This window comes from Globicephala melas, chromosome 2 (assembly GCF_963455315.2).
Source record: "Globicephala melas chromosome 2, mGloMel1.2, whole genome shotgun sequence".
NCBI lineage: Eukaryota > Metazoa > Chordata > Mammalia > Artiodactyla > Delphinidae > Globicephala > Globicephala melas.
The window spans coordinates 23,091,280-23,118,641 of record NC_083315.2 but is presented as its reverse complement, the minus strand read 5'-3'; the positions used below and the strand labels follow the sequence as shown (position 1 = coordinate 23,118,641).

The 27,362-nt window shown below is 44.0% G+C and overlaps 2 pseudogenes; both read right to left on the bottom strand.

Moving 5' to 3' along the window:
- Positions 1-4,135: 4,135 nt before the first annotated feature.
- On the bottom strand, positions 4,136-5,227 carry LOC115842308 (diacylglycerol kinase zeta-like; annotated as a pseudogene).
- Positions 5,228-15,341: 10,114 nt separating this feature from the next.
- Positions 15,342-27,362, bottom strand: part of LOC115842310 (ribose-5-phosphate isomerase-like) — a 162,905-nt pseudogene continuing 150,884 nt past the window's right edge.

Below are 27,362 nucleotides of genomic sequence, written 5' to 3'. Positions count from 1 at the left end.
TTAAGAGAGAATAGTATTGGGGAAGGAGGAAGACATCGCCCTCTAAACTATTGGAGTGGGGGGAAAACCTACTTTTCTTAAAAATGGTGACTAATAGAAAGAGTACTTTAAGCTCTTGCCTCCTATCCCCACCCAGGATGTGAGGGGAACCCTCAAGAAAAACAGCTCCATGCTTGGAGTTTCACAGCGAACAATGCCTGCCCAGCCGTCTCCTGATGACCTTTGTCTTCCTAAATCTAATCCCGAGATAAACCTTGTTTCCTACACTTGACGGGTCCCTCTTTCACTAGTCCCAAATCCATCAGGCACATTGTGGTTGGCTATTTGTGAAGAAACAGAACTGACAGTTTCCTTCCTCAAAGTAAACAGTACTGGTACTTAGACACAGTTCAAAGAGTTTATCACCCCTATGTGGCTCTTCTTCTAGGTGGGCAAAGGAGGGCCAGCTCTAAGTCCTAAGTACTTTATTCTCTGCTGACATTCCCAATTTTTACCAGTAGAAAAATACTGTAGAGTAATCAACCAGTGGCCTATTTTGACAGCCTCCACCCCCCTTTTTTTCCTGTTCACTAAGATAACCATGAACCTCTCATCCTTGCTCCATTTTGTTGCCATTTATGGTCATGGCACAGGTAAAGGAATGGGTGGCCCCACTGATGCTATTTCGGCGTTAGATTTCTCTCTGCTTTAACCCTGGTTACATGAAAAGGAATCCAGTCAGAGTGGTATCTCTTTGGCTCTCCCCCTTCTCATTCTCGTGGTTCCCATCATGCGGTTCACTGGACAAAAGGTCAAGAAATGCAGGGGGCTCCCCGGGTAGAACAGGACATGGAGGGTGTGTGATGTCATGCCGAGTGCTTGCAGAGGACCCAGTCGGGGAATACAATGTCCTGCCATCCAGCAGGATTCCCCTGACTGCCAAGAAGAGGCCCCGTTCTCATGCTCTCCAGAAGACAAACCATTCATATTTCCTATTGTTTCTCCAGGAACTTGCTTCCTTTTGTTTGTCCCAGCTTTCATAAACCAATGAGTCATGTCACTTGCTTGAGCAACTTCCCTCCTGAGGGTCATTCCAGAATGAGCCCCATTAGAGAATTGAACAGCAGCTGGAACAGGAGTTTTGTTTGGGATTTTCTTCTATAGGCTGGACTTTGTTATATAATTTCTTATAGGGAAGTGTCTGAAAGGTCTACAAGGGTCCATTTTTTTTTTTTTTTTTTTTCTTTTTTGGTGGCAAAGGACTCAGAACTACTGAACCAAATACCCACATTGCTCCAAACTCCAAGCAACATGTTTGGGGATCTTTAGTTTACACTGCTTGGGGGGAGTCCTCACAAAACATCCAGTGTGAAAAATGGCTCTTAAGCGTCGTTTAGGTAAGTGCTGTAAACAGCCAGGAGGGTGGGAGGTGTTCTTTAGGCAGCTTCCCCAGAGGGTGCCCCTGGGGCCCCTGAGTGTCCCAGCTCCATGGATGCCTCCATTCCTGAGAGGCAGTGGGTCTGAACAAAGGACCTGCTGACAGAGTGGCTGAGGAGCTCCCAGAGATGGCGTTGCTGGTGTCACACAAAGGTGAGCCGGCCCAGGTCCGCTGGCGGGAAGGGGACCCGCAGCTAACTGTCCCAGAGCCTGTCGGCCTTGTTGCTGTGCAAGGGGGCTTCTTCTACAGCAAGCAGAGGTGGAGGGAATGAGAAAAATGGACATTTTACAGGCATTGTAATAGGTATACAGAAGAGACATATGTCACTTTCAGAAAGGCTTCTCTTTTGTTTGTTTTTAAGGGTACAAAGGATTTATCCCGATTTACGTTTAACCCACCAAGGGTAACACAGAATTGTTAATGACCTTGTCTCCTGATGGGGCTGGGTTTTGAGTTGAGGCAGGAGCCCTCTCTCTTGGGCCCTTCCATTTCCATCCCTCCCCCCTTATTTTCCCACATTACACCCTACCTCACCCCACTCCACCAATATCAAGACCTCATTGGGGTATAGAGGTTCTGTCAAGACCTCTCTATTTTGTCACCAGGAAACCTAGGTTTTGGACCCAGTTCTGGCTCTACCTTTGGGAAATCCATTTACCTTCTCCTGTGGGTGGCAACACTTCCGCTCTGTGAAGTAGGAAAAAGATCTCTTGGGAGGACCGCAGAGAGTTCTTGGGAGGTGGTGGTGTGCCATTTCAGCCAGCCCTGAAGGCTGGTGAGCGCTGGCCCCGGGGGAGGGGGAGGAATGAAGGGAGTGGGCAAGGAGAGGGTATTCCAGGCAGAGAGCACTGAAGAGAAAGGAGTTCTGAGTTTTGATGGAAAAAAAGAAAGGTCTTCGTACCTAGACCTTGGGTGGGGACGTGGGGCAGGGCGGGTGACCAGCAAGGCTGAAGCAGCCAACGGAGACAGAAACCAGATAAGAAGCTGCTCGCATGAGTGTTTTCAGGATTTTGATATTAACCCAACAACAGAAGGGTCTTCCGCAGGGAATCTGGCTAAACCATAGTAAGATAGGACCCTCTCCTCAACTCACTGTCACCTGAAGGGGTGGAGGCATGGAATGTGGACTTCATGGATCTAATATGATAGTTTTTTAAATGGTGGGGATAAACAATGCCATTTAACACATTTTTGTCCAAAAAGGGCATTAAGAAAAACAACAACAAAAAAAGACTGTCACCTTCATAATCACCACCACTACCATCATCCTTTCGTTTAAAAAAAAGGAGACACTTTAGCAAAAAAAAAAAAAAAAAAAGGACGGACAATCTCAGAAATTATTTAGATTTTAACCGATTTGGCTTTATGAAGAAAATCTACATGGCTGTGACTATTATTATTACTATTATTATTTTGACTTGGACCTGTGAAAACTTTTTCACAGCCTGGTACTCACCAATGTACCAGCATTTGGAAAGCATTGGTGAAGGTAAGCAGTTCTTGGGATGGTGAGGAAAACGCCAGGCTGACGTAGATGAGTTTATGGGAGAGGAGATATTATGCTGGATTGGGGGATAGTTTGGGATAAAGGGAAGGATGATGGACACAAAAGTCCCTAAGAATGCTTGCAACACAATAGATAATAAATGTCAGTTGAGACTTAAGTTGAATTGGTAATAATAATAGATAGTCTTTATATAATGACAATTTCATTACCACTGTTTAATTGATGACCACTTCAGAGGCAGCTAAGAGAGGTATTATTATTCCTAAATTAGAAAATTTTAAATTGCATGTAAGTTTCACATTGTATTCCTTTTGGACAGTGCTGTTCTAGCTGGTGCTGGAAATGTTTCTTTCCTGGGATTAAGATTGTCTTTTAGGATGTGTTTATATATGAGGTAGCAAAGCTATGGAACCATGGGTCACACCAGCCACACCTTTAAATACTTCGAATCGTGAGATAGCTAATCTTGTCCAACACGTTTTGTCAATGAAATTGAAATAAGATGATTGTGTCTTAATTAGGTGCAGAATCTCTCTTGCCAACATTTGCTGAAACAACTCAGAGGAAAAGAAATAACAATAAGATCACAATGTCAAAAAGCGAAATGGAAGAATTACAAGCTCACCACTGTTGTAATAATTATGGCTGGAATGGGGGATGTTGGGAAAGGTGACAGATGAGCTCTGTGTCTTTTAACGTGTGGGAGTTGGTTGACATCTTTTTCTAATTAATTCTCTACATCCCAGATACTGACTAGAAATGAGTACATTTATTCTGTGACCTTTATATTTGATACATAACTAATTACTTTGTCAATTTAAAAAAAATGAAGTTGACATATACCTTAGTTCCCATATCTAATTTGTCATTATGGTGGCAATAAGTAACCCATCCAGTTAATTTTTTATTCATTACGAAATCTCAAGAAATCCCATATACAAATTTGTTCCTTTTTACACACTCTCCGTATTCAGAAGTCCATAGCCCCCTTCAGTTTCCTGTTCCCCTGTGAGCCTGTGGGTCACGCTGGGGCCTCAGGGGGACAGGTGAGACCCTCTAGGTCCTGAGTCCAGCCCTAGTCTGGGCGGCTCCTTTCCTGGGGAAGGGGTCCCCTTGTAGCTCTCCAGCTGGCACATTGGCAGTAAGGCGGGCCAGGATGGGGTGGTCATCATCTGGCTGGTCCCCCCTACTGCCGAGTGTTGGCCTCACAGCTACACAGCTATCTCCTGGTCCTCTGACTGGATCATCAGGTCACACTGCCCATTTCTAGGTAGGCGGCCAGCTTGGCGTCCTGAGACTTCTCAGCCTGCCGGGGGCATGTGGCCCTCCTACTCTGTCTTCATAACGAAGGTTCCCATCTCCAGGATGTAGTGGCAGGTGGTGCAGGAGTCCAGGGCCGCCAGCTGGTGCAGACAGGTCTCCCCGTCTTCCTCCACAGCATCAAGGAGGGGTGCGGGGGGCGGCGGTGGTCCAGAACATAGCAGACCCTTTCCCCGCTGCCGGTACTGACCACGGGGTGCAGGAACTGGTGGTCCCCACAGCCTGGGGCAGCGTCTGGATCTTACAGAAGTCCTTCCCCTCGGCAGCCTCATGCAGCTCCCCTGCAGAGGTGCGGCGTCCCTGGCAGTGACCGAGGCACGGGAGCAAGGTGAGATGAGGAGAGGGGACGTGGGAGGTCAGGTCGGGCGATGGCCCCAGCAGCTCTGGGTCCAGCATATAAATTTCACTGCATGCGATCTCAGTCACATAGTTGAGGGGTTCCTGGCCTGGGTCGGTCGTGTAGAAGCGGCTGACAGTGGTGGTCTCCAGGAAGCCCCACCTGGGGGCCAGTTCAGGCACATCAGGGATGTGACTCCCGCCCCTCTGGGCTCCTGCTGGAGCCTCTTGATATAGGCCTGGCAGATGCTCTAGGTCACTGTCACCCAGGACCACCACCTTGCCCAGTGGCACGGACGCCTCCTTGGGCGACACCTTGTAAAGCTGGCGTCGTGGCTGTGCGTGCTGGCTGCTCGCCTGGATCCCTTCGCAGCTGCCCGGGCACTGGCAGCTTCGCTCTGCAGTGTGGCCGGGCTGCACAGGAAGCTGAGAGCGTGTTAGGCTGCGAGCTGGCGGGGCGTCCCATCCACCTGCACCCGGATGGCCTTGGCCGTGACGACCGCTGCCTCGTGGCACCACGTCAACCTTGCGTGCCCGCACCTATGGGGCTGCCCGGGACCCCCTGGTGAAGCCATCGACCTCGCTGCGGCCATCCTCTTGCCACTAGGGCTCGGAGTCGTGGGGACCCCCGGGGTGGCCCCAGTCATGGTGCCTGTGCCGTACCCGCGTGTGTTCAGGACAGCGACGCCCTGCGGTTTCAGGTCTGAAGCACCGAATTCTTCTGAAAGACCCCACCTGGGCAAAGAATAAGCATACACATCCTCACTTGGTTTGGGATGTGCAGAGCCCAGTAAATAGAAAGATAATTAAAACCCAACTATTAGGGGCTTCCCTGGTGGCGCAGTGGTTGAGAGTCCGCCTGCCGATGCAGGGGACACGGGTTCGTGCCCCGGTCCGGGAAGATCCCGCATGTCGCAGAGCGGCTGGGCCTGTGAGCCATGGCCGCTGAGCCTGCGCGTCTGGAGCCTGTGCTCTGCAACGGGAGAGGCCACAACAGTGAGAGGCCCGCGTACCGCAAAAAAAACAAACAAAAAAAACCCAACCATTGGATGGAACTTTGCAATTCTAAGGAATTCTAGCTAAAATGAACATTTTTATTTCCTTGCTAGACTATACTAGGGTAATAGAAGGGTATTTCTGGCCATGACCAGAAAGTTTTTCTGAAAGCCCTTTAGCCCACGCGTCCTCATGTGTCTCCTGGTTACCACCGCTGACCTTCTGAGCAGATAGTGGTTGACTTTTTACCTCTGCTGAGTCAAAACACTCTGCAATAGGGCCCAAGCAGCTCCTGATCTGCTTTTCACACCATCAGAAAAGTTGTAAGTTGAAGTAGCAGTGAGTCAAATGCCCCAGTGAAATAGAAGGAGAATGCTATCCGACCACACTGTGCCCCTGAACTAACTTCCTTGAGGTCACCTAAGTTACTAAATCCCCTGGGCTTTTTCCATTACCTGCTTGACTCTCCTCTTGCATTTGACACTATTTACCTTTCTCATCTCTGGCTGCTCCTACTGTGGAAGCACAGACCATGCTTACGTGTTGGTGTTGGTCTGGTTCTGACCTTGGTCTTCTCACTGCACACACTTCCCAGGTGAGCTTTCCTCAGGAACGGACGTGTCCCGGCTCTGTTTCTAGCTCAGATTCCTCTCCTGAGTTCTAGATGAATATATATAACTGCCCACTGGGTATCTGTGCTTCCGGATACCCCAGGACCCCCAATTCAGAAGGTCAAGTCATCTCCCTTCCGTTCCTTCCTGATCTTCTTTGCTTCTCATCCTTACTTCGTGAATGGCACAATGTTCCACTCATTTTCCAAGCAGGAGTCTTTCTTAATGTCTCCATGATTTCAAACATGAATTCAGTTAACAATTTTGCTAATCCCTATCTGCTTAAAAATCCCTAAATTAGGAAGCAGATAAAGAATAGTTGGAAAACACCTAAAGGCATTGACCTGTATTATTCTCATTCAGGGGATGAAGCCGTGGCACATGTGACTGTTTCTGAGTAAAAATGAGGCATTTTCATGCCTGCAGATCAAGTTTATCTCACCCCTCACCTCCCACTTCCCACCTTCAATCTCTTGACACTGTCATCAGAGTGTAGTTTCTGAAACTGAAATTTGATTCTATCATTCCATTGCTTAAAGGCTTATAGCTTTCAGGAAATAATCCAAACTCCTTAACTGGTACTTCATAAGCTGGCCTGGTCTTGCTTACCTCTTTGGTGTCATCTTTGAGATTCAAATTCTCCTCCCCCGCCCTGGGAAGCATCTAGAGCTCTCATTCTGATCTTTCTCTTGACTCTGTACTTTCAGTACGACTCCCACCTGCAGCCCCAGCTTTGGCATAAAGTACTCCTACTCTTTCTTTAAAATTCATCTCTGGAGTCATTGTCTCTGCGAAGTCTTCCCTGACTCTCTTGCCTTGAGTTTGGTGCTCCCGTCTGTCCCTCCTTTCCCTCTTTTGCATTGATTAGAAATTTGAGAAGGGCTCTCTGCTCTCTTCTGCAAAACCCTTTAAAAGCACTTTGACATCCAGTCCTGGGTTCTGCCTTGGCTAGAGGAGAGTTAAAGGGAATGACTTGGTTTGTGAAGTCATCCTATATTATTCTGGGTGGACTGAAGGTCCAATTATTTCTGATTCTCTGGGAGTCCACTCCGGGCTGAATTCGCTTTCTCAACTTTGTCCTGATATAACCCTCTTCCTCCAGAATCAACCAAGGACTAGGATTCAGGAATGCCCGGATCTATTCAACTGTCATTATGTGGGACGTCCGTCTAGGTTCAGATCTAGGGCTGTGTGTGTGTGTGTGTGTGTGTGTGTGTGTGTAAAGAGAGAGCTGTAAACAGAGAGACATGGAGGTGGAGTGGGGGGAGACAGAGAGACAGCTTAATATGTCTTTTCATCTCCTTCTCGCCTCTCACTGTCTCTCCTTTCCACATATTGAGGGCTAATTAAATGCCAGGCATTCTGCCTCAGTCCCTTATATGCATTCCACTATTGTATATACACTACTTAATCACAGTGATCACATGTATTTAATCCTCACATCTTAATATTTAGAATACCGAAGTAGTTTGCTTGGTCATCCAGCTAGTGATTTGCAGAGCTGGATTGAAATACAGGTCCTTCTGACTCTAAACAAGCTCTCCTAATTTGTATGAGCTTTCACATTAAACTGCTTGTAAAAACCCCATTTGAAAATAATTACATCATGGATGCCGTTTTCTTCTTCTTCTTCTCCTCCCCCCACCTTCTTTTTCTTTCCTTTTACCTGGAAATAGACAGTGAAACCCATGACCAGCAGGATGTGTTGTCACAGAATAAGTCTTGGGTTTCATATCAGGAAGCTGAATGCAGCTGAGACCAACTCACTCTAGGAACTCTAGGAAAACACAGAGCATGCATTAAAAAAAAAAATGTTTTTTAAATTTTACTCTGAACCAAATCCGATTCACAAATATTGAGTCTCCACAGGACTTTTATGCTATCAATTCATAATTAAAATGATCCCACCCATCCCCTCTCCTCCCTTTTCTCCAACCCCTCTTATTTTCTGATTCTTTTTATCTTGATGAGACTGTCGGATGGAAATCTGCTTTGGAAGCAAGGAACGCTGGTCAAAATATATGGCCTTGGGTCCCCGTGCTTTGCTGTTCTGGGTGGGAGGTGTGGCAGGTACAGGAAGGGCTTGGGAGGGGCAGGAATGGGCGAAGAGGGCGGGGCTTGCACACAAAGGCATCCAGGGTGGGTCACTTGGCTGTGGCAGGCACGCTTTGTCTGGGACTGTCCTGGAGGTGAATTCCAGTGTCCCTGAAGGAATGACAGAGCTGCAGAGCCATGCTGTCTCCTCAGGAAAATGTATGGCTTTTGTTCCACAGTCTTGGGGGCAGGGATCGACTTCCCTCTTCTGTGATTTTTGGGTCTTTAGTTAGCGATAAATGATGTGATTAGCTAATGTACCCTCCAGTGGAAGAAAGGGACCCTCTAAAGACATTCAGAATGACTGAGCTGTTTGCTAGAGGTAAGAGGAAGGTGAAAAACTGTCCCCTCATCCTTGCAAATTTGTTTGGGTTTCTTTTTTAATTTTGAGGGACTGGAATCTCTTACTGTAAACATATTTTGTTATGCAAATGCCCTGTCATCCCCCCCACCCCACTGCCCCTTCCAATCCCCTCCAGAATTCCTAAATTAGAGAGCAGGTAAATGGTAATTAGAAAACGCCTAAAGGAATTGAGCTGTATTGCTCTCGTTCTGAGGGTTACATCTTTGCATTTGTTAGAAACTTTGAGTTGAAAATGAAGCATTTTCATGCATCAGTTTTGGGGAAAGTCTCTTCTGGATTTTTTGGTTGCATATTTGAATCAACCCTTCTTCACTGAGTACTTCTTACCTGACTCAGGGAGCATGCGAGCTGCTGGGAGGGAAACAAAAACAATCACAGAGACCTCTGCCCTCAGGAGTTTTCAGAGTCTGAAGAACCAAGCTGTTTACCCCAGCAGACTGTGGGCCACTCAAAGACGGCGTCTGTGTGTACGTAGCTTTGCGTTCCCGGCCCCTCACCGTGCCTGGCGTCTGCTAAGCATTTCAATATAGAGTGACTGACTGAAGAAATGGCAAACATAGTAGGAGAACCGTGTATGCTCAGTGCCCAGTAAGGGATGCCTCCTAGAGATGCTCCAGCAAAAGGAAGCAATCCCTGTGGGGTGATTGGACAGGCAAGGCTTTCCAGAGTACCTGACCTAGTTTTTGCAGGACGAAAAGGTTAAAAGGCATGTTCTCTGGGGCTGAGAAATGATGGGCAAACTGAGAACGGACCAGTCTGAGCTTGAGACGGTTTGTGCTGGGGAGAGGGGGATTAAAAAAAAAAAAGGAAACTCCCTGAGTCGTAAGCGCCATTGGGCTCAGCCAAACTGCAATCTCACTATTTTTCTCTTTTTGTTGAAGGTCTACAGCGGGATGAGATCAGTTACCATTGCCATCTTATTCACTGTATGGAGCTCGTATGATTCTAGGTCTGGTCTGAAGGGTGCAGAGTACCTGCATGGTTTAATGGAGGTCACGACCGTTGCTAGAGAGACTAGAAGTCCCTGCTCCACGGAAGGTGAGGATGACAATGTCTTTGCCTGGAAGGATGTCGTGCTCATTCCTTTGAAGTGTTTTAGTAAAATATTTGAGCATATTTCCTTCTGTGTGGCTTCTTGTTAGTCTTTTTTGCTGTTGTTGTTGTTGAACGGTTGACTCAGCTGAAGAGTTCATTTGGTCAGTGTTTGCGATGGGATGTGGGTATTTCCCACATCTTTAAGTTGTGAAACCATTTTGGAGCAGTCTTCACCTCCCATGTAAAATGTGTGAATTTGCAACATGGACAGAGATAATGTAAAGGGCAAACCCACTTCTCCCAGGTGCCCACTATAACCCTAGGATCGATACCAGGATCATCTCCAAAAAGCACTCCCAGCAAGTCTCAGCATCCTCCTCCATCTCCCTAGACACAGAAGATATTCTGAGAGTACAATAAAATAGACAAATGCAGATGACAAACCAAAAATCAGGATCAAGGGGAAGTACCAAGGAGCTTTTAATTAATTGAGGATCCAGTATACCTCATCAGCACAAGGGGAAAAACATTCATGTTTCTAATGGAGCAATATACAAATATATACAAATCAATGAGATGCAAATGAAGTGTGTAATTTCTGAAGGGACACGGAGCAAAGGAGATAAAATGTATGCTTAAGGGAAAAACATCCCAAACATAAAATGACTTGAGTGGATGCATTTTTGTCAGTAGGTTTGGAGACCAGAAGGTTCTGACTCAGAGTGGAAAATGAATAATTTTTGTATGAGTGAGGATAAGTTACAGCCACATAACCAGACAGAGCCCTGAGCTATCGGGAGGACAGGAAGTAGGTTGTGTTCTTTGCTCTGCTTAACCCCCTGTGCAGAAACACAGAGGGATTTGCATGAAGCTTTTCTTTTCCACTTTGTTGCTTGCTTTCAGTCATGTTCGATGAATCAGTCATACCAACCTTTAAAAGTTAGGGAGAGAAAGATTTGAAGAGAGAATGGAGGTATTTCTAAGCTCCACTGAAGCTCGCTGGATTAGAAGAGCTTCAGTGATAACAGTATTTCTTATTTTGCTTCCTTGACATCTTCCAATGAGCTCAAAGCATTTTATAGACACTATCTCATTAATTCTTTCAACATCCTAGAGAGGAAGGCGGTGCCAGGGGTCATTTGTCATCACTTTATGGATTCAGAAATGGGACCAAGTCACTTCTCAGAAAGTGATTATGACTTGGGGCTGTTCAAGAAAGTCACCAAAGGTTTTTGGGTCCATTTCTAGAGTCTTCACGCTGAACCCTCTCTCATCTCCTCACGGCTTTTGGATCAGATGTCTGAAACATCTGATGTCTGAAAGAAAGAGATACATTTCTGAAGATTATGAGCTTCTTAGGGTTTCAGCGCTGGGCTTACTTTATCCTGGAATACTTGCATGGAAAAATCTCTAACCTCTAAAAAATGGTCTATTGCATCCTAAAACCCAATATTTATGAGCGAATCGTTTTGTGCATCCAGGTTCCGTGTTTCCACTGAAGGCCCTTTCTTTCCAACACCTCTGCCTACTACCTCTTTGACTGTATCGTGAGCTCTGGGAGGGGCAGAAATGGTGGTCGTTTTACTTTTCTATCTCCTGGTACCCAGCGCGGCATCCTTCCCAAGATAGGCTTCAGTGACTGTTAGCTGAACATATGACTGGTTATGTGTGTAAACGTGGTGAAACACAGCAGCAAGAGACCCTCAGTTATTGTAATTTAACTTCAGCCTTTCTTACTCTGTCTCAGCAAAGGTTTGGGGATATAGGTCCAGAACGGGGCCTTTCCCTCTTGACGCTACTGGTACAGCTGGGGTGAAATTTTGGAGGGCTATACTCAGAGTTAAAGTTTTTAACAAGTTGGATGTTTAGGCCTCTTTCAAGATGAGTTCAATTTCTCATTTGAACTGAGGCACCCTGGGCCCCACCAAATTGGTCCTGTCATGGATGTGAGTTCAGATACAGCATTCCAGGTTTTTCTAGAAGCCCCAACTTCCCTCCCCCCAAGATCCACACCAGACTTTCCAGTTCAGTCTGTTGGCCAGCCTGCGTTCGCCAGGTATGGCTAGCGGACAGTTTGTCTGTGGGAAACGGTCACTCTGGAGGTAGCTTTTCTTGGTTTCCCTGACCGTTAATGGCTAAGAAGTTTGGCCTTTCTCTGGTCTCACTAAGTCAGGGACTGCAGTGATGAGAGTCAAATGTGCTTTTGACCACAAAATCAGCCGGCAGAAAATCCCTTTGAGAAACTTTGCCATGCCACAAATGACCCTCCGGGGCCTCGAGCAGTTGGGCCTTTCCTGGCCGCCCAAAAGGGCAGCTGTGCTCCGTCAAAGGGCCATAAAGGGTGGGTGGAGGTGGAAAGTAGAAGGGTGGGGAGAGGTTCTGGTCCTCAGGGAGTCCCTGGGGTTTTGGCCTTGGGTGGTTTCCTCTTTCTTTGTCTACCCCTGTCCTTTAAAGGACATCCTAACTAAATTTATTTTCTGGGCCAGGGATTCTGAACTTTTGATGAACCATAAAATTCCCGATTTTTAAATTTCTGAATGCTCCTGGCATCCTGAAGAAACTTCCAAAGCTTTTGAGAAACCACAGGGATTTTTTTTTAAAATAAATTTATTTATTTTATGTTTGGCTGCATTGGGTCTTCATTGCTGCGCGTGGCCTTTCTCTAGTTGTGGCGAGCAGGGGCTACTCTTCGTTGCAGTGCGCGGGCTTCTCATTGTGGTGTCTTCTCTTGTTGCGGAGCATGGGCTCTAGGCACGTGGGTTTCAGTAGTTGCAGCACGCAGGCTCAGTAGTTGTGGCACACGGGCTTAGTTGCTCCACGGCATGTGGGATCTTCCTGGACCAGGGCTTGAACCCATGTCCCCTGCATTGGCAGGTGGATTCTTAACCAATGTGCCACCAGGAAAGCCCAAACCCCAGGGATCTTAAAATGTGGAAGAAGACTTGCTCCCTCTTTTTATTTTTCCCCCCACTGGGCATGTGAGATTCAAATTCCTTCCCAGAGTCTGGAAAAGTTGGTTGGTTTCAGCTTGTCCCTCCAGGAAACTCAATTAAATTGTAGGAGGCCAGGGCTTCCCTGGTGGCGCAGTGGTTGAGAATCTGCCTGCCAAGGCAGGGGACACAGGTTCGAGCCCTGGTCTGGGAAGATCCCACAGGCCGCGGAGCAACTAGGCCCGTGAGCCACAACTACTGAGCCTGCGCACATGGAGCCTGTGCTTCTCAACAAGAGAGGCCGCGATAATGAGAGGCCTGTGCACCGCAATGAAGAGTGGTCCCCGCTTGCCACAACTAGAGAAAGCCCTCGCACAGAAACGAAGACCCAACACAGCCAAAATAAATAAATAAATAAATTTATTAAAAAAAAAAAAATTGTACCAGGCAGTTTCTTTTTCCCCCCCCATTTTTTCACCTGTTTCATTTGTGGGTTTGTAGTGGAAGGACTGGCCCTATAGGAATATGGATCCTATAAAAAAAACTTCTGCTTCATTTGCAGTTAAACACTTTTTAAAGAAAATGACATTCTTTTTTATCTGTGATGCAGCCTTCTCCCCATCTAGTGTAATTTTCAAATTTTTAGTTTCACTTTGGAATCTACCTTTTGAGCTGCATTGGTTTCCCTTGGCTACCTGTGGTTTGCACTAGTTCTGTGGCTGGGATGTTACTCCGGTCACCTTGGCAATGTGAAATATTTGCAAAAAATAAAACAAGTCTCTTGTTTTTCTTTGCACCTTGTTGGAAAAGGATGAATTTAGTACATACCTGTCAAAACCAGAAACCCGTTCTTTTTCCCATCCTGTCAATGAGGAATGGGCTGTCCTGTCCAGGTTTCCACTCCCTCAAAACACTCAGAATAATAGCAATGACCTATCTGATCACTTTCTTCTAATCTAAACCAAATCATGCCCCTCTCCCCCAACTTCTCTCCTTTTCTCTTTCCCCTTCCTCCCCCAAAGCAGTTATTCTCAACCTAGCTCAGCAAGAATCGGCAGGGGCAGGGGTTATCTTCCTCATTTGATTCGTGAGGACAGATATACAACAGAGAGTTCAGAGTATGAATTCTGGAGTCAGAATGACTTGAATTCTGGTTCTGCAACTTGCCAGCTGTGTGACTGTAGACTTGCTGTTTGACTTCTCTGAGCCTGTTTCTTCTTCTGTAAAATGGTGATTTAATGGGACCTATGACCTAGGGTCCCTGGAAAGTTAAACAAGATGCAATGTGAAGAGCTTAGCACAATGCCTGGTACAGAGTGAGAACTCAAATGTGGTCACCCATGTTGTTATTGTTATTAATCTGAAGAGCATTAGTCCCATGAGATCGTCTCTGAAAAAGAAAGCTGCGGTCAGCTAAGATGGGAAAATGGTGGACGTTGGTCCACCTCTGAGTGCACGTGATAATGACATTCACATAATAAAGGCTCTGAGAAGAATGGTTAAGAAACCTATTTATTTTATTTGATCGAGTATTTACCCAAATTACTTGTCTACGGAAACCCTCTCTTTATTAGTGTTCCTTGCGGCACACTTGGGAAAATCCTGAGCCAGTGGGATTTTTAACCACCTCCCCCAATAATTACCGAAGTTTGTACTAATCTTCTGCAGAGTTGATTACATAGGTGTGTGATAGATAAATCCCACAATTTACACCAAAACTTTTGTCACCTTGAGAAACACAAGGGACCATGCATTGAAGACCATCTGGTACTGTGATGTGTTTTAACACTTTTTTCCTCTTCCTCCTTGTGAAATTATCAGTTTATTATAGACCAAATATGCCTAAAGTGAATACCTAATTCTTACCCAATTTTTGCACATCGATCTGACCTATTACCAGATCAAGTACTATGGAAATTCAAATTAAACTATAGAAACAAGGTGCCCTTCACGGAAGAGGCAGAGGTCTTTTTTATTTTTATTTATGTTTTTGTTTGGCACCGTACTGTTTTATTTCAACCTTCAAACAATATAAAGAGGTAGCAACTTCTGCTGCTGAACCATGCAAATAACAATAAAGGAACAAAAAACTATATTAACGATGAAAAGACAATCATTTAAATGTGCTTCACGGCAGTGCTTTAGCAGTACTGGCACGTACATCTAGCCAATGGCTTCCAACAAGAGGGGTCTGAATGAACCCCCTGTTCTCCGCAAAAGAGACCCCACATTTTCTCCCTGGTGGTTTACACATTCTGAGTCACACACACCACACCCCTACTTTCACCGGACTTTTGTAATTCACATCTTACGACACAGTAACTACACACTGTGTGTCTGTACACAACAAAAACTAAAAATAAAACAGGGTGGTAGAAAAGTAAACAAACTTCAGTGTTTCCAGTAAGACATCAGGGAATCGCTGCTGGCTGGGCCCTTCATTTCACCAGTTTAAGGAAAAGTTTGACTTACGTTTCTCAGGAAACCCAATATTCAGAAGCTTAACCAGCAGGCGCAAGTTAAAAGTTTAGAAGACAGTCCTCCTTTTTTTTGGTAAATGTTTCATGTAAAACATGAAATCAAGTTCTACTTTATAAAAAAACAACTAAGTATTTTTAATAGTAAAATATATATGTTTATAATTCTCTTTTTAAAAAGACATTTAATAACAATACTTCAGAAGACTGGATATAACCTTCAACCCCCACCCTGCCAAGCTGTCCACCTGGCAAAGATACATTAAGGCAAAGGCTCCTGGAGGGGCATGTCCACCTCGGCGCTGGGCTGGGGATGCAACAGGAGCACACTCCGCTCCTGCAGGGCCAGTTTAGAAAGGCTTCTCCGTCATGTTCACCGAGCCATCCTGCATCCCGAAGTAGACTCTCTCTGCCATGTTGATGAATAGGCCCGTGTCCACCACGCCTGGGATAGTTTTGATAGTTGTGTTCACTTCACTCCATTTGTGGACCCGGTCAAACTTCCAGTCCAGGATAAAACTCCCATTATCCATCACCACAGGACGTGCCTTGTCGATAGCCATTCGAAGTTCAATTTCACCCGCACACTTCTGGGTCACAGCTCAGCTCACAGGCCCTCGGGATGACCTTGATGGAGATTACCTTGTGCCACTGATCCCCGAGGTTCTTTGAATCTTTCCGGAAATTGGCAATCACGATGAAGCGACTGGCATTGCCAGCCACAATTTTCTCCTGGGTCAGGCAGCCTCCACCACCCTTGACGAGATTGAGATCAGCGTCTCCTTCATCAGCACCATCGATGGCAAGGTCAATCTCTGGTCGTCGGTCCAGGTCACCGAGAGTTCAGCCATACTGCAGAATGAGCTGATGGGCGTGGAAGGAAGTGGGAATACAGACGAGATTCAGATTCTCTTGTTTCACTCTTTCAGCTATTTGCTGCACAGCATGGACAATTGTAGAACCACTCCCAATTCCCAGCACTTGGTTATTCCTCAAGTGGTTCTCCACGGCCGCGCAGCCTGCCAGCTTCCTGGCCTCCTCGGTCTTGGGCACCGTGGAGGGGGCCAGGCGGACGCTGGTAGCATCCCTGCCACCGGTACTTGTGCTGCCAGCACCGAAATGCCAGGCAGAGGTCTTTAGATCGCCAGTGAAGCTAACTAACTACGTGGCTCTCTTTATTAACCCTGTGCACTGATCAGGTGACCATGTTACCAAGGGTTATAGTTATTATAATAAAGGAGTCATTGTTTCTTGTGCGTCAAGGGTTCTGATGTGACTAATGTGTATACACGCAGAAGCACAGTGGTGCCTTCCTGCTGTTTACTAGTTTCTAAAATCCAGTTCCTTGGAGGCAGCGGGCTCAAGAACGAAACCAGCACAGAAGCAATGGGAGTGCCTTTGTCCTCCAAGTTAGGACACTTCTTCATCCGGAAACGTTTAGGACAAGGGCTGTGTGGGAAAAACAAGCTCTGAACCAAGATTAGATTTGGGAGGAGTGTGAGGCTAAGGGGCTAGATCAGCATGGGGGTAGGGGCGTGCTTCCAAAAGAGGGGCAGGGCGTGGAACACGACCACGTGTGTCCCAGAGAGAAACTTCCCGAAGGGCTTTCTCTCCCAGGCATGGTTCAGAGTGATTGCGGAGCAAAGTGTAAAGTCTAGTTTTGGTGCCATAGGATTTCTGGGACAATCCCAGTTGCAAATATTGTGTTCCATCAGCTCTACGTATGCTCTTGACTGTATTAGAGTCACATCTTGATCTTAAATTAAGGCCACGATCACTTACAACCCCCAAGAAAGAATCAGGAAAATCAGTCCTACCATTCCCAAGGTGTGTTTTATTTCTCTGACATTTGCTGCTTCTCTGAGCTACATGTTTGCTTCTTTATAACATGGGGGCTTGGAATAGATCATTTCAATGTTCTAGAACAAAGATTTTGGCGCTGAATGACTTGAGACAAAGCGTTAGATTATTACTCTACCGTCACGAATTGTTACTGTGTGTGAAGTGCTCACTATTTTCTCTGCGGTGATTTTTAATTTCCAGAATGGCATGTGTTCATTCGGAACTCAAAGCCCCATCCCCTAACCGTGATAGCTGCCACCAAGCTGGGTGATTTTTAACAAGCGCTCCAAGTAGCTGGAGTAATTACTCCTTGTTTAGTCAATAGCAGTTAGTAGTGAAAATGTCAACAAGTTAAACAACTTACCAGGTACTTTTTCTAAACTGCCCTAAAGGCAGACACAGCCAAATGCTATCAGTTTCGATCTTCCATCTAAACCCAAGATCTACCCCCAATCCTGGTGTTAGAACAGAGCATGTGTTTGCATCTTGCTGTGGGAAACAAGGATGCCATCTTTTGTCAAAATAGGGCCAAGTCTTGGGAGATACTATAAGGAGCTTTATTTTTTTCCCCTCTTTCGCTGTGTGATGTTTTGTTTGTCCTGCAGCCCTGAAAATAAATGCCAGGCAAAGGCTCATGTAAATGAAGACTGTTTGTTCCTTCAAGGGAGGCCGAGTTTACAAACAGAAGCTTTAAGACAAAGCAGGCACTCTGGAGCCATTGTGGTTGGCTGCCCATGAATTCCATCTGAAGAGCACCCTGGCCCCAAGAGGTGAATGCCTGCAGGTATTTGTATCTTAATGGAAGAAGGGGGATTTCTCATCTCTGCTATAACAGCAGTAATTGAGTTACATATTCTACTTTCTTGGGTTGAAAACCTGGGTACAACAGGTCTCCTGTAGGAGATTGTTCTAAAGGGAATGAGACTCAGAGCTGAGCCAGTTGTGAATGGACATTTGCTTGAGGATTTACCCAACTTAAAAATAAAATTGAGATATAATTGACATATAATATTGCATTAGTTTTAGGTGTACGACATAAAGATTTGATATTTGCATATACTGCAAAAAGATCACCACAACAAGTCTAGTTAATACCTATCAGAGCCACCATTTTTAAGCCACGCTTTCCAAGATTTTAAGAAAGTTATTCCCATTGGGAAAGTCAAATACATTAATTTTTGTCATATCCTTCAGAAAAGTTTGGGTATGGAATAAAATAATTGTTAAATGAATACATGAATAAAGGAATTAATGAACAAAGGAGTTGACGAATGAATATATATGGAGTGAGATGAGATCGGTGTTACAAATGGTGGTCCAGAACCACAAATCTTGAAGTGTTGATCTTTTCCTTAATCTCTTCATTGTAGCCTTTGACCAATTTCTGCTATATTTGCACTGTGGATTATGGTACTTTAGCCTCTGACCAGCCCAGGACAGTCAAGTATTGCTTGCTTGCATCCCTCATTTTCAAAATAATCTTGTAAAACACAAACCAGAATGGAACGGAATAGACACAAGCGGGGCACGTTCTATCTCTTTCAGGTTTTCCACCATCACTTTCCCAGGTCCTGGTCTTGGTTTTCTTTTATCCCAGGTCATGTAGTACAGTAAGTTTTTATCATGATTGTACTCAAAAGGTTTCTTCTACACTCCATGATTCTATTACTCTGATTCTAATCCTTCTCCAAGTAGGGGTGTTCAACTAATCGCTAGTGGAGAAGTAGAATTTCAGTGGAGGGGTAGAATTGAATTCCATATCTGTCCTGAAATTCTCATTTGATTTAGGAAATGACTCACGTGAGTCCTACAGTATGAAAGCCACTGGGAAAGAAAGTAAACATCTCTTAAATGGGATTGTGTGCTCAAGATAGTTACATGGATTGACAAGAACATTTTTTTTTGGCCACTCCACACCATGTGGAATCTTAGTTCTCTGACCAGGGATCGAAACTGTGCCCCCTGCAGTGGAAGTATGGAGTCCTAACCACCGGACCACCAGGGAATTCCCAAGATATACACGTCTTGAAAGAGGGTTTGATCCAAAGAGTAGAGGGCAGGAATTAGACCCTATAATGGGTGCTCATTTAACACTGTTTGTATAAATGGATTGATAATAAAATTTTAGATAATTCCTTTCTTTGGGCTTGTAACAGCCTATCGAGACTCCTTCGTCTTCAAACATTGAAATATTTTTATTAAAAATTTATTTCTTGTTTTAAATCAATTTAACCTCACTCCAACATTTTTGGAGCATGTACGACGCTGTGTTCTGTGGTGTGTGATGGGTGCACAGTGGAGAGCAAAATGGACAAGTCCCCTGCCCTTCATATTGCTAGAGTGTAGTGGTGGGAACTGGCGTTACACTGTATCTGAAAATATAATTAAAAATTGTGAGGAGTTCTATGAAGGCAAAGAACAGGAGAACATGCTATAAGAGAAAGTAATAGGGTATCGGGGCAGCAGGGACACACTTCAGGTTTGGAGATTCAGGGGAAGCCCTTGAAGAAGTGACATTTCAGTTGAAGCCTTAAGAATGAGGGAGGGCAAAGGAAGGAGAGGAGAAAGGGTAGTCCCGGGACCAGGAAGAATGTGTCGGAAGAACCGAGACAGGACAGAGTTTGGGGCACTTGGGGCTGAAAGAGAGCCAGTGTGGCTGGATCACAGGACACAAGGAGTGGCGGGAGTGAGAGGTGTAAAATGAGGCCGGAGGAGCAAAGTGGGGTGTCCAGGAGGGACCTGAGGGCCAGGTGAAATGGGACATTGTGGAGGGTTTGCATTGGTGATCAACCCCATCTAATTCATTGGGAAATAATTTTTAAAATATTCCTTGGCTGCAGTGTAGAGGACGAACTGGAAATGAACAAGAATAGGGGAAGGAAGACCACAGAGGAGGCTGTGACAAAATACTTCCTCCCATGCTTCTCCTGTGAGCTACGAACAAACATGGCGGCATGATTGGTGGCCGTGAAATAGAGCATCGGAGGGAAGGTCTGAGGAACTGAGCTGGAAGCCAGGTTCTGCGACTGCTTCTTGGTGGACGCCTGGACAAATTACCGACATGAGTAACTCGAATGGAACTCAGTTTTAGAAGAACAAAAACACTCATGGGTTGTGTGGAGGTTAAATTGCATAGATGCCTGTAAAGAGATTCATACAGTGCCTTCCCAGAACAGATATTTCCTTCTTCTTTAGAAGACCTTTCTCCTCTTATCCATCTGGAAAGCTCCAAGCAATCCTTCAGAGCTAGCTCGTTACATCCTCTATGATACCTGCTCTAATCACAGAATATTTAGAGATATCGCTGCATCCCTTCCAGCCCTGGTTGTAATTTTTAAAATTTTTAAAATTCACTTTGTTGATTTCTTTTTATTGGTGTCAATTTTGTAACCCGCATTGTAGGTACTATTTAGAGAGCCTTGTTTAGAATTTTACAGTGAAAAACCATTGCTATTTTTTTCCCATAAATTAATGTTTATCTCTATAAACACTTGAAATATTGGCATATTTTGCTCATAGGCACGTTCTTATATGCCTGATTATTCTGAGGGGAAATTGTTATGCTGGGCACATTATTGTTTTAAACATTATTTTAAAGATCTTAAACATTATTTCAAAGGTCTAAAATTTTTTTTATTTTTTTGTTTTGGAACAGTGTGCTATTATTCTTTCTCCAGAATTTGTTTAAAGAGAATTCATGGATTAAGGTAAGAAATAGGATCTTGAGTAGCAGCAAAGAAGGGACCCAGAAATTTGCAGTTTATAATTATAGCTCTTTCTAGACTTTCTGCTATTATCTTAGAGATCTTTCAATGCTTATCTTAAGTCCTGTACTCTTCACCAAGTCTTCTAGTCTGATGGCTGATATTCCACCAAAATCTGTTGAGCCATAGAGTTGTGTCTGGGAATGTGGCTGCCTTATAGGGAACTGCATTTTCCAGGAGCTACTGAAGGTCATAGGACTGAGCTTTGGCTGGTGGACTATAATTACATGTGATGTGTACCACCTCAGGCTTAAGCCTGAAAATAGTGCACACATGCTTTTCGTGCTCTTTTTCCTTTGAACTGGAGCATTGATAAGCTGATGACCAACTTTGATCATAGAGATGAAGACATTCCCCTCCAAGATGGCAAAGACACAATCTAGAAGAAAATTGGGTCTATGAATGACCATGTTCAATAGAACAGTTCTCCTACCTGCTTTGGGTTATAACATGAGAGAAACATCAACCTCTCTGTTACTTAAACCACTGCATTATTGATTTTTTTCCAGAGTAGCTAAGACTTTTATTCTGTCTATATAAAAATTGGTACTTGAAGTGGAAGGCTGTAACAAAAATCAAATATATATGTCATTGAATCTGGTGGTGGTGTAACAGATGTTATAGTCTGGAAAAGTTTGTTATGGCAGATTAGATCTTTACATGAATGAATCCACATTCTAGTCTCAATTTTGATCCATGTTTGCCTCTGCTAAACTTCTATAGCACTTTATTTTTTACTTTTTATTTTTTGCGGTACGCGGGCCTCTCACTGTTGTGGCCTCTCCCGTTGCGGAGCACAGGCTCCGGACGTGCAGGCTCAGCGGCCATGGCTCACAGGCCCAGCCGCTCCGCGGCATGTGGAATCTTCCCGGACTGGGGCACGAACCTGTGTCCCCTGCATCGGCAGGCGGACTCTCAACCACTGCGCCCCCAGGGAAGCCCCTATAGCACTTTTTGTTTGAATCTTACTTAATTCTTTATGTAATCAGTCAGCACATTGAAGGAGTACTTTGTATTCTGTAATAATAATCCATTACATTTACATATTGTTTTATAGTTTTCAAAGTGTTTTTACATTTCTTACTGCATTGCATCTTCACAAAAATAATGAGATGTTGGGATTCATTTATCTAGTTGACATTTATGGGCCAGGCAGTGGGCTGGGTTTGCAGGCATCTTATCAGATGGATGCTTTTGACTTGGAAGTGATTTCACTTAAGACCAAATCACCTGAGACTTCACATAGGAGTCTCAGGTAAAAGTATTGTTATCATGACTATTTTTTTTTTTTTTTGCATCTACTACCTGAGACCCAGGACATTAAACGATGTGCCCAAAGTTGCACAGCTAGTTAATGCTCTATCCATTGAACCAGCACCACTCAACTCTGACAGTAAAGTACCTAAAATTTCTAAAGTGCATTTATAAAGGGTATTTATGAACTAATTCAGCTACTAATAATTTTTCTTTATATATTGTCATCCACTTATTGTAAAAGTGAAGTAAAGAACAAATCGTGGGACTTTCCCGGTGGCTCAGTGGTTAAGAATCCGCCTGCTAATTCAGGGCACACGGGTTTGAGCCCTGGTCCGCGAAGATCCCACTTGCCGCGGAGCAGCTAAGCGCCACAACTACTGAGCCTGTGCGCCTAGAGCCCGTGCTCTGTAACAAGAGAAGCCACTGCAACAAGAAGCCCGCGCACTGCAACAAATAGTAGTCCCCACTCGTCGCAACTAGAGAAAAGCCTGCGCGCAGCAACGAAGACCCAATGCAGCCAAAAATAAATAAATAAATAAATTTTTATATATATTAAAAGAACAAATCATACTGCTTGCACTGAGTGAGGTTATAATTCAATCTGCCGGCACTGAGTTTATTAACCTCTTAGAGTACAGGGCGTAAGTGGTTTTGGTGGTAAAGTGTTGTAGACCTGTAAAAACTTGCGACAAGCTGGAAACAGCCCCTGAGCAATGGTTGGATTATATTGTTTCTTTGAGTAGCTAATATAGCACCTTTTATCATGTTATGACTCAAAGGCTGATGGACAATTTGATTTCTTCACAGGTCACCTTGCTGAGGCAGAGAGCAGGAGCCTGACAACAGCCAGTGGGGGTGATAGCAAAATAAAATATATGACAGAAGAGGAGGAATCACCAGGGAAAAAGATGGCGGGTGCACAGGAGGAAGAAAAGAGCATGCTGAGCCAGAGAAAAAGGATAATTAAAAGGACTCAGGGCTTGTGAAAAAAATAGAAAAAAAAATAAGAAAAGGAAAAGAACTAGTGAGATTAGGTTTAACCAAATTAAATAGCATGGAAAGTAGAATGAGAATAAAATGAGAGTTTCTTTTGGGTCTAGGGGCCTCCTTAACTGTAATTTGAAAATATAAGGATATTAGATACTAAGATTTAAAAGACAGGGAATGTGTTCCCGAAGGATCTATTGAGTTCTTACTCTGTGCAAAACCATGAAAGTTTGAATGATGATGAAAAGAGAGGTAAGGTAATTGCCACCTTGGAGCTCAGAGCTGAGGTGATGAATGCAGAGTAGCATCCTGCGTCCTCGCGTTCCTCTCTTGGCTTGAGTCAAAGGCAGCTCTGAGGAAGTGGGCTGCCTTTCTCCCACCTTAGGGGTTGGCATAGACTCAGCACTAGAGGATGACAGGCTGGACACCATATGGTTTTCTAGGTTTTGTTTCTAATCTCTGTCACATTGAACTGCCTTCTGAAACAGGCCCTAGAGTGACCCCCATAGCTGGGTCTGAGCTGGAGAGAAAATGAAGGGTTGCCTGAGAAGCCTGTTTCTCTCCGTCAGCTCAGGACAGAAGAGCCCTTGAGCCTGAAGATTTGGCTTGACTTCTATCTAGAAAGTGGCCCCCAGAGCCTCACTATGGTTTCAATTGGTTTTGAAGAGTCGCTGAAAGAATTCTTTTGTTTGTACTTCAAGCTGGCGGGTTTGCACTGTAACGATATCTGCTTTTCTACATCTCTGTTTGACACTGGGTTGACCTCTGCTTACCTCATACTTGCTAAAAAGAAACATATCTAATACCATCCACCTCTGTGATAAGGGCAAGGGAAAACAAACAGTGGAAAGACCCTTTAGGAACAGATGACCTGCTGTTGGCTGGAGGAGCCATACTACCGGAGAGGGGTCTGGGGATGCCCACCGAGGGCTTGTCACTGATTAGGGAGGTGATGGCGTTTGGACTCAGGGGTTTAGAATTTTGGAGCAGAATTCTAGCTTCCTCTGGCCACACACAGGTCGTGTGTGATATCGTTAATCGATAAATAAAGTGAAACATAATTTCTTAGCCTGCGATTCAGATTCAAACCATAAATTCTGTATTCTGTCTAGCATCAGGGACCTCAGCTGGATAGCAGATCAAGTCATTAGAAAGAGCCTCCAGGGATTCCTCAGTTAACAAGTCCACCTTCCTCTTGGAGTCACTCACCTTCCTCTCCTCCTCCGTCTTCTTTTTCTTTTTACTTTATTTTACTGAAATATAGTTGATTTACAATGCTGTGTTAATTTCTGCTGTACCGCAAAGTGATTGTTATATATATATACATATAAACATTCTTTTTCATATTCCTTTCCATTACAGTTTATCATGGGATAGTGAATATTATTCCCTCTGCTGTACAGTAGGACCTTGTTTTTTATCCATCCTATATATAATAGTTCGGCTCTGCTAATCCCAAACTCCCAATCCTTCCCTCCCTGACCCGCTCTCGCCCTTGGCAACCACAAGTCTGTTCTCTATGTCTGTGAGTCTGTTTCTGTTTTGTAGAAACAAACTACTAGAAGGTCATCAAAACACTGCTTGGTTGTTCTAGGAATAGGATTTTGGGCCACCTCCGTGATGTGAGGTTAAAATACAGACTGTGCAGCGAAAGACAAATATCATATGATATCACTTATTTGTGGAATCTCAAAAAATGGTACAAATGAACTTATTTACAAAATGGAAACAGACTCACAGACCTAGAAAATAATCTCACGGTTACCAAAGGGAAAGGGAGAGGAGGGATAAATTAGGAGTTTGGGATTAGCAGATACATACTACTACGTATAAAATAGACAAACAAGGACCTACTGTATAGCACAGGGGACTATGTTAAATACTTTGTAATAATCTATAATGGAAAAGAATCTGAAAAAAGAATATATATGTGTATATATATATATATATACATACACACGTATATAACTGAATCACTTTGTTGTATACCTGAAACTAACACAATATTGTACATCAACTCTACTTCAATTAAAAAAAGATACAGCAGACTGGGTGTGCCAGTGAAATATCAAGCACCCAGAATATTTTTGAAAAGTGTAAAGTAGTGATGATTTTCCTTGTCTCTCACTGGCCCAGATACCATTGTCTTCAGTCAGAAAGAAGAGGAGATAAAAAATAATTTTTAGTTTAGGAAATAAATCCTATTTTAATTTATGTAATTGTTTTCATGTATATGTCATAATGAATTAACTGACAAATTGTCTGAGTTTAAAGACGTTTGAGAATGGTTTTAGGTCTAGAAAGCCAAGTCTGAGGATTAGTGAACGCACCAAAGGAGATAATTGACAAGGAAGGAAATTAAAAGTGAATGCAAATATACAGAAAGAGGCCAGAGAAATGCAGATTTCTGGAAATAGGTGAAATCGAAAGATTTCAAGGAGAGGGAAACCTTCTCCATGACGGAAGTCTCCCAGATGTTGTCATTTACATTTTATACCTTTACTGCTGGGCTCTCTGCGTTTCTCTTACCCATGTGTAACTTTCTCAGGTGATCTCACCTAGGCTCATGGCTTCCATGTGCTGAGGACTCATGACTTTTTACCTCCAGCTTGGTCTCTTCTCTTTCCTGTATACCATGCTTCTTCAATCACTTTCTTCTATTTCCACTTGGATATCTAATAGGTATCTTAACATTTAAAAAAATAGATCTTTTTCTTCCATCTTCCTTGCAAACTTGTCTACCTCAGACTCCCACAAACCTTATACCATTTTCCACCGTATCAGCCTTGCTCTCTTTAAGGTAATTTCTATCTATAATTCACCAGCAATTCTGTTGGCTTGACTTTTAAAATAGCCATCCATCTCTCCCAATTTTTCCTGCTATCGCCCCGATCCAAGTATATCACACATTACCTGGACTAAGGAACCAATCTCTTCAACACCTACTTTTCTCTCTTATCCAGTCCCGTAACAGGAAAATGACCCTGAGACTAAGTACTTCCTTAAATTTTGTACCCTGCGGGCAGAATTGGCCTCATCTTCCTCTTAGCCCTTTGTAATAATCTGGGTTACAGATAACAGTTGTTTGCACTGGGGTGGCAGCCCTGGAGGTGGTGAGAAGGGATCTGGACTTACTGGGAGAGCAGAGTCAAAGGCTCCTGCCTGATCGCAGGAGGTGAGTGAGAGAAGGAGAGGAATCAAGGATGACTTTCAGGGCTTTGGCCCAAGCAAGAATGGGATTGCCATGACCTGGGAGAGAGGTGACCACAGGGGAGCAGATTTCAGGGTCAGGTGTTGAGGGGAGGAGTTCAGGTTTGAAATATCTTAGACATCTAGTGGAGATGCTGAGGGGCAGCTGGATGCAGCAGGCTGGAGTCCAGGAAATGACGTCAACACTCATCCTAGAAGATGCACACCTTATTGCTGCTTCGAACCTTTTGCCCTTTTGTTCACTCTGAGCCAAACGTTTTTCTTCCATATCTTCACAGACACCTCCTTCATGAATATAACAGTTCAAATGTCAGCTTTTTGAAGTAAGGGGTCTTTCCCAATGACCCTATCTAAGGTTGGTCCTTCTTTCTCCTGTTCTGTCTTCCTTCCTTCTTTCCTTCCTTCCTTCCTTCCTTCCTTTCTTTTTCTTTCTTTCTTTCTTTCATTGAAGTATAGTTGATTTACAATATTGTTTCTCTTGGTTTTTTTCTTAATCATGTCATTCCTATCTGAAACAATTATTTATTTACCTACTTACTTGTTCATTGTCCGCTCACCTTAGAATCGTAAAAGTTTCATGAGAGCATGGATCTACATGTCTTGTTGACCCTCAGCATCTTTTTTAGTTGTCTTTTAAAGTTTATTGGTTAATGAAAACTCTATCCATTGTGGGCAATATATTTTTAGCTTTTGTCATTAACAGTTGAACCCAAATTCTTATAGGACAGTTAAGTTCATCAAACGTGATATTGATTATATTGAACAAGAAATTTTTTTTTGAGACCCTACTAAGTAAAAAAAACTTTATGTAAGTAAAGTATTTCAACCAAAGTTCTAATATAACTCCACGGTCAGTCAACAGTAACCTAAAGTTGATTAAGATCATTGTCAATATTCAGTCTAGGAACATAGCCAGGAATAAGAATCAGCTCAATGTAGCAGCAAATGTCGTAGAAAGAGATCTGGACTTTGACTCAGAAAATCTGACTTCAAATCCTGGCTCTAACACTTCCAAACTGTGTGGTCTTCAGCAAATTCCTTGACCTCTCTGGTTCTTCTTATCTATAAAAAGGAATGATACCTATATTACATGGAATTATAGGAATTAAACAATATGATGTGTATGAATATGCTCTGTAGCTTAACATCTACCTAATGGCATGCAAATGTTACCTGAGTAATATTCAAATTGGTTTAAAAGATTCCAGGTGCTTT